Source organism: Muscardinus avellanarius (assembly GCF_963383645.1).
Source record: "Muscardinus avellanarius genome assembly, chromosome: 9".
Taxonomy (NCBI): Eukaryota; Metazoa; Chordata; class Mammalia; order Rodentia; family Gliridae; genus Muscardinus; species Muscardinus avellanarius.
The window spans coordinates 3403777-3411175 of NC_137795.1; positions in this window are offsets into that span (position 1 = coordinate 3403777).

The following is a 7399-nucleotide window of genomic DNA, read 5'->3' on the forward strand; positions in this document are numbered from 1 at the left end:
GGCCAGGGGCACAAGGGATGGCGGGCTCCTTCTTTGAAGCTTCCTGGTTCACCGCACCAGCCCATAAACCTACCTGTCAGGCCCCCTGTCAAGACCAATGAGGAAAAGCCACAGCTGTGTAATCACCCCTCCCTCCTGCTCCCCATAAAAAGCACCAGTGTGTAAGACAGTGACCTGTGCCTCTCATGGACTCTCCCCCAGTCAGGTTCTTGCTCCCAGATTTATCCCCAAATATGTACTCTTTCTCCTGATATTTACCAACATATGATGTTTACCAGCACCAGGGAGCAGAGACATGAAGCTGGGTGTGTGTCTCTTTAAGGAAAGGTGTAACCTTTTTGAAGACCTTTTCAGAGACTAAAGGAATTTTTGACAAAAGGTGAGGTTTAGCCAGGCATGGATGGTGGTGAACGCTTGTAATCCCAGCATTTGGGAAGCTGAGACAGGAGGGTCCAGGTTCGTGGACAGCCTCAGGTACTTGGTGAGGCCCTTTTCAAAATGAAGAATAAAAAATAGGGTTAGGGTGTAGCTCGGAGTTCCATCCCTAGTACAGCAAAAAAAAAAAAAAAAAAAAAAGCTTTCTGGCTTAATTGCCTCAGAAATTTCCTGAGCCAGTTCAGTATGATTTAAAAGTATGGGTCTGGCTTTTAAGAATAATCAAACTCCATTAAGTTAAAGATTTTAGATTTTTTTTTTTTTGTGGTACTACACTCCTAGACCTATTTTATACTTTATTTGGAAACAGGGTCTCACTAAGTTGCTGAGAACCTCACTGAGTAGCTGAGGCTGGCTTCGAACCCGTGCGATCCTCCTGTCTCAGCCTCCCAAGCGCTAGGATGACAAGCGTGCGCCACCACGCCCAGCGAGATTTTATATTTTAAAATCATATATTTCCTTTTGTCCCAGTGCATCTCCTTTCTATCTAAAGTTTTATTTCTTCTATTCTATTTCATCAAGACCACTAGCCACTTTGGGTGTGTCTAAGAAGAAACGAGTCTGTGGGCCTTGCCTGTTAATAAGTAGTTTATATACCAAAAATTATGGTTGTTTATGATTTTTAATATTTGTTTGAACTGAGGGACTGTCAACTTCCAAGCTCTACCCTATTCCTATTTTACTTTTTTGAAACAGGGTCTCGCTAGGCTGCGGAGGGCCTCGTGAGATTTCCAAGCCTGGCTGCGAATCTGCAATCCTCTTGGATTAGCCTCCTAGGTGTGCGCCTGGATCTGAATTAAATTTGTGTGTGTGCTCAGGACAGAAGGGCCTTGTGCAAATTCCGAGTACCGTCCTCACACTGAATTATATAGCCCCCTCCCCGATGAGTGAACCTTTTTTTTTTTTTTTTTTTTTTGTGGTCCTGGGGTTCCTGGAAGCCCGTCTACCTCCGGGCTACACTCCCAGACCTATTTTTACATTTTTATTTGGAAACAGGGTCTCCTAAGCCAGCGCGCGCGGCTGGCTTCGAACCTGCGCCATCCTCCTGTCTCGGCCTCCCGAGCGCGGGGATGACAAGCGTGCGCCACCACGCCCGGCAGGAGTGAACCTTTTTAAAAAAATATTTTTAAACCTTTTGGTGCGCGGTCAACATGCACCATTAAAGGCACGCGACGGCAGAGGCCTCTGGGCAAGTGGCGCCCATTTAGCTCTTCCCCACTTCCCAGCGCCTGTGGGCGAGTGCATCTTTTGTTTGGCTCCTGTATAACTTATCAGAATGTTTTACCGGGCTGAGCACGGTGCCAGCACGCGGTGAACTCGAGTTTTGTTGATGACCCTCTTTTCTGGGTTCTGCTGCAAACGCGGTTCCTCGTGCAGCTCTGGAGCGCGCGCGGGCAGCGGCTCCTCCTCGGCGTCCTCTCCGTGCCCACCTGGCTCCCGCAGGCGGGCAGAGCGGGCGGTGGCGGAGCGCGGGCGTCGGCGAGCTCCCTCCACCAGGGACTCGGGGCAGAGGAGCCGGCGAGCTGCAGCCTCGGCGGCCCACCAGGCCGGGCGGTCAGCGCGGCTCCTCCTCCTCCGACCGGCCGGGGGCGGGGCGCGGGCGGGGGAGGGGGAGGAGGAGGGAGCGGCCCGCGCATGCGCCCCGCGCCCGCCCCGCCCGGCTCCTCCTCCTCCGACCGGCCGGGGGCGGGGCGCGGGCGGGGGAGGGGGAGGAGGGGGGAGCGGCCCGCGCATGCGCCCCGCGCCCGCCCCGCCCGCCGCCCGCCGCCCGCGCTTCCCGCCGCTCTCGCGCGCATGCGCGGCCCGATTGTTTTGGCTTTCCGGTGGCGCGGCGGCGGAGCGCGGTGAGCCGGCCGGCGGCGGGCCTGGGGCGCGCGGAGCGGGGCGGCGGGCGGGCGGCGAGGGCGCGGGCCCGGACCCCCCGCGACACGGCCGCGCGCCCGCCCGAGCCCCCGCGCGCCCCGCTCCCCGACCCCGGGCCGCGGAGAGCGGGCGGCCTTGGGGCCGGGCGGGCGGGGCCGCGGCGGGCGGCGGCCGGGCCTGGTGGGCGCCGCGGCCGGGGGAGCCGCGCCCGGGGCTTCAGGTGTGCGTTTCTTCGCGGTGCGTCGTGGAGGCCTGCGGTGCGGAGGCCCCGCGATGGCCGCGTAGGGAGGAGGCCGCGGCTGGGTGCCCAGCAGTGCGGGGAGACGACGTCCGCGCCCGGGTCGGCCATCTCAGGAGCCCCTTAGCCACCCCACGGGGAGCCGGACGCAGCCCGCCGGCTGCGGGGTCCCCAGAATTGCCTGACCCCGCAAAGGGCTCTTCGGTGGAAAGCTCAGTACCCAAAGTTAACTTTAAAAGGTCTGTTTTTGTGGACATCTGTATCGGTTTTATGCAAACTAGGGAATGGGTCACATGCTGTTGATACGTAAGTCCATACATCGTCTAGCTCACCGCGCTAGAAACAGCCTGTAGTGCTGGAAACTCACCTGTCAGCTTGTATTTTCTTTCGTTGAGGCTTATTTATACATGTATATGTATAGTTTTATTTTCTTTCAGTAAGGCTGCTGGTTAACAGGACCCCCCCCCCCCCAGTTGCTCGATTTGAGCAGTTAGGGACTCCACGTCTCTTGTCATTGTGAATGATTTAATTTAGTTAACGTGATATAAAAGGACCTGCTTCTTGACTTTTTTTTTCAGGATTTTTTCAGAGTTGAAGTTGAAAAGTCAAGTCAGTTGTTTTCCAATATTATTATTATTATTATTTGGTGGTACTGGGAGTGGAACCCAGAGACTTTCTACCTCCAAGCTGTACTCCCAGACCTATTTCATATTTTATTTGGAAACGGCCTCACTAAGTTGCCGAGAGCCTCACTAAGTAGCTGAGGCTGGCTTCGAACCTGTGCGATCCTCCTGTCTCAGTCTCCCAAGCGCGGGGATTACAAGCGTGCGCCACCATGACTGGCTGTTTTCCAGTATTGATGATGTGGAATTTTGCTTTTCTTTTCTTCTGGCCGGTAACTAGTGTTAAACTGATTTTCTTGACCTTGTTGGTCTAGTGCTTTTTGAAGCCCTTTTACATGGGGGCCTAATATCAAGAGGTTGCCTCTCACTCTTTGGGGACTGTGGTGGTTTCAGTGGCGCATGCTCTGTTGTCCACACATCTTTACATAGTGTTATTTTACACTTCTCTCCCCTTTTTGCTTTCATAGGGAGCATTACCAGAAATTCTGTAACTTCACAGGGCCCATGAGGAGATGGGAGGGAATAGGCGTAGCATAGTACTTAAGTACGCCATAAATTTTTCTTTACCATTGGTTAGTGAAAATAATGAACTGTTTCTCTCATAATACCTAAACATGGCATGTGTTTATGGTGCGTGGTAAACTCCTAGAGACTTGCGTTTAGTCTTTAAAGTCATTTCCCAATACTGGCACATTCCTGAAATCTGTTGTGATCATTCACCTCCAAGATTTTTTTTTTTTGGAGGGGAGTGGGTACTGGAGTCTAAACCCAGGTCTTTGCACATGCTAAATACAGAGTGTACCACTCAGTTGCACTCGGAGCCCCAATTTTTTTTTTTTTTTTTTTGTGGTACCAAGGATGGAACCCAGGGGCATGGTCATACCTCCAAGCTACACCCCAGCTCTAGTCTTTAGTCTTTCTGTATTTGAAGAGGGTCTCACTGACTTGCAAAAGTGTCTTGCTGGGGAACCGATCCTCAGGTCTCAGCCTCCCAAATGTTGGGATTACAAGTGTGTGTCACCACAACAGGCTCCCCAATCCTTTTTTATCCTCATGTTGCCCAGTCTGGTCTCAAACTCCAAACTTTTTTTTCCTTTTGTACTAGAAATCGAACCTTGACCCTCTACCACTGAGCTACCCCCCCTCTTGGCTAAATTGCCCCGGATCTGGCCTCCAACTTGCCATCCTCCTATCTCAGCCTCTTAAGTTGGAGAGATTACAGGTGTGCACCACTGTGCCTGGCTTTGAACTCCCAAGTTTTTCTATAGAGATGTAAAGTGCAAGAAGTTTTACTCTTCACCTTAAAAATTGCAGTATAAAAAAAATGAACAAAGGTTTTGCACTTATTAACAGTGGTTCACACTGGGGAGGAAGAACTTACTGAAAATCTACTTAAACATTTTTGAATTGATTAATATATGCCATGATTACCTTATTTTAATAGACAAACTTTCAAAAGATGTACTCTTTTTCTTTTTTTTCTCAGCAAGTTAGTGAGACCTTGTGTCAAAATAAAAAGGGCTGGGGGTGTAGCTCAGAGGTAGAATGCCCCTGGGTTCAATCCCCAGTACCATAAGAACAGAACAGAAAAACAACTAATTTTGCAATTTAGTAACTGTGAGCTTTTTTTTTTTTTTGTACTGGGGTTTGAACCCAATGGTATTCTCTCTCTGAGCCACACCCCTAGTTTTCCCTTCCCCCCTTTTTTAAAAATTTGAGACAGGATCTGGCTAGGTTGCTGAGAGTCAGTCTTGCGAAGTTGCTGAGGCCGGCCTGGACCCTGCAATCATCTTGCCTCAACCTCTCAAGTACTCGGATTACAGGCATGTGCCACCGCATCCAGCATGGACTTGTTACTTATGTGCCTCACTTTGCTCCTCTGTTTTATAGGAATAAAAACAGAACTCTTCAATGACTTGGTCAAGGAGTAAATTATTTTCGTATTTAGAACAATGCCTGAAAAACAGTACTACTACAAAAATATTTGCAATTTTTTTTTATTAATCTATTCACTGGTAAAGCTTATGTAAGGTTTTCCCAAATCCCTTACTCTCCATACCTACACTAAGATTAGAGAGGTCTCAGTAACGAGGTCTCAGCACTCCAGGTAGTAAGTAGCTGAGGCTGGCCATGAGCCTACATGTAGTTCTCCTGTCTCAGCCTCGCAAGTACAGGGTTTACAGGCGTGCACCACTGTGCCTGGTTAAAAAAAATTATATATATATATTTATGGTACTGGGGATGGAGTTTAAGGGCATTGTATCTCCGAGCTACACCCCCACCCTATTTTTTATCCTTTATTTTGAAACAGAGTCTCACTGAGTTGTGGAGGGCCTCATTAAGTAAGTAGCTGAGCTGACTGCGAACAGAAACTTAGGATCCTTCTGACTTAGCCTTCCAAGTACTGGGATTACAAGCATACTCCAAGAGTTTTTTTTTTTTTTTTTTGTGGTGCTGGGGATTGAACCCAGGGGCGTTCTGCCTCCAAGCTACACCCCTAGACCAATTTTTTTATTCTTTATTTTGAAACAGGGTCTCACTAAGTAGCTGAGGCTGTCCATGAACCAGCGATCCTCCGGTCTCAGCCTCCTACATGCTGGGATGACAAGTGTGCGTGCCCAGCCTTCAAGAGTTTGCGTCAAGGATTTGTGGGTGTGACTCGATTGACTTTTTTCCCCCCCCTCTGTATCAAGGGTTGGACCCCGAGCATCAAACCTCTGAAATACACCCCTAGCCCTATTTTGTTTGAGACAGGGTCTCATTAGGTTGCGGGGAGTCTCACTTAGTCTTTGAGGCTGGTCTCAAACCTGTGCTCTTCCTCTCTCAGCCTCCTGACTCCTAGGGTTACAGGTGTGCGCCCCCACACCCAGCTTGAACTTACTGTTTGGTGTAAGAACTGTTTTCCCACAACCTTACTAACCTTACTAACAGTGGGCCTTGCTGTATTATTTTTTGTGGTGGTACTGGGGATGGATCCCAGGGGCTTTTTCCCAGACTTATATTTTTTTTGGAAACAGGGTCTCTGAAGCCAGGTGAGGTTGGCTTCGAACCTGTGAGATCCTCCTGTCTCAGCCTCCCAAGCGTGGGGATTACAAGCGTGCGCCACCACGCCTGGCTTCTTGCTGTATTATTAATATGTGGCAATAGCCAGTTATTTTAGGTGTAGTTAGCTTTAGAGGTTGTAGTAGTAGAATTTGGATTTATAGTATAACTTTCATTTCTGGATGAGCAGTTAATTACCTTAAGTGACCCAGAGTCTCACTGCTTTGCACCTGTTTTAGTTATTTCCATAGTTAAAGTGTAGGAAATTTGACAGTATATCAAGTTAACAGTTTATTTAATAGTATAGCTTGGCCAGAATATACAATGTAACATACTGACATACTAGATATTTTGTGAGGAAAAGTGTCAGTGGTTCCAGTGATGATCATATTTATAGGTTTTATATATTGTGGAAACTAATGATCATCTAAAAAGAAAAGTGGTTGTTTTTGTAGCTAATATTTTTAGCATTCTATTCGGGTTACCCTTTCTCCTAGTTGGTTCATCTGGAGATGGATCCCAGGGGCATTCTACCTCCTAGCTACATTCACTTCCAGCCCTTTTTTATTTTTACTTATTTTTAGTTTGGTACTGGGGATTGAATCCAGGGGCATTCTACCTTCTAGCTATACCCCCAGCCCTAATTTATTTTTTACTTCCTGAGAGGTTTGTTAAGTTGCTGAGGCTGGCCTTGAACCTGTGATCTTCCAGTTTCTGCTTCCCAAGTACTGGGATTACAGGTGTGTGTCACTGCCCCTGGCTCTCCTTTTATTTTTTTGTTTGGAAACATGGTGTTGCTAAGTTGCTGAGAGCCTTGCCACATTGCTGAGGCTGACCTTGAACCTGTGATGTGCCTGTCTCGGCCTCCCAAGGTGTGCGTCACCATTCCTGGCTCATAATACATTTTAGTATTTAATAAGTCTTGAGAAATTTGTTCTCAATTTCTTGGCAACTTTTATGCAGTCTTACAGATAAATTCTTTGCAAACAGAATTTAGAGTGGATTTGTATTGAACTTACGTATTAATTTGGAGAACTTTATATTTGTATAACATGTTCTTTTTGTGTAGGAACACGCATCTTCATTTACTCAGTGCTTATGATTTTTTTCAATGAAATTGCTCTTATTTGTAAAGTTTCCTAGGAAGGATCCATTCTGCCAAGAGATAAATTACTTCTCTTATAGGAATGGCCTGCAA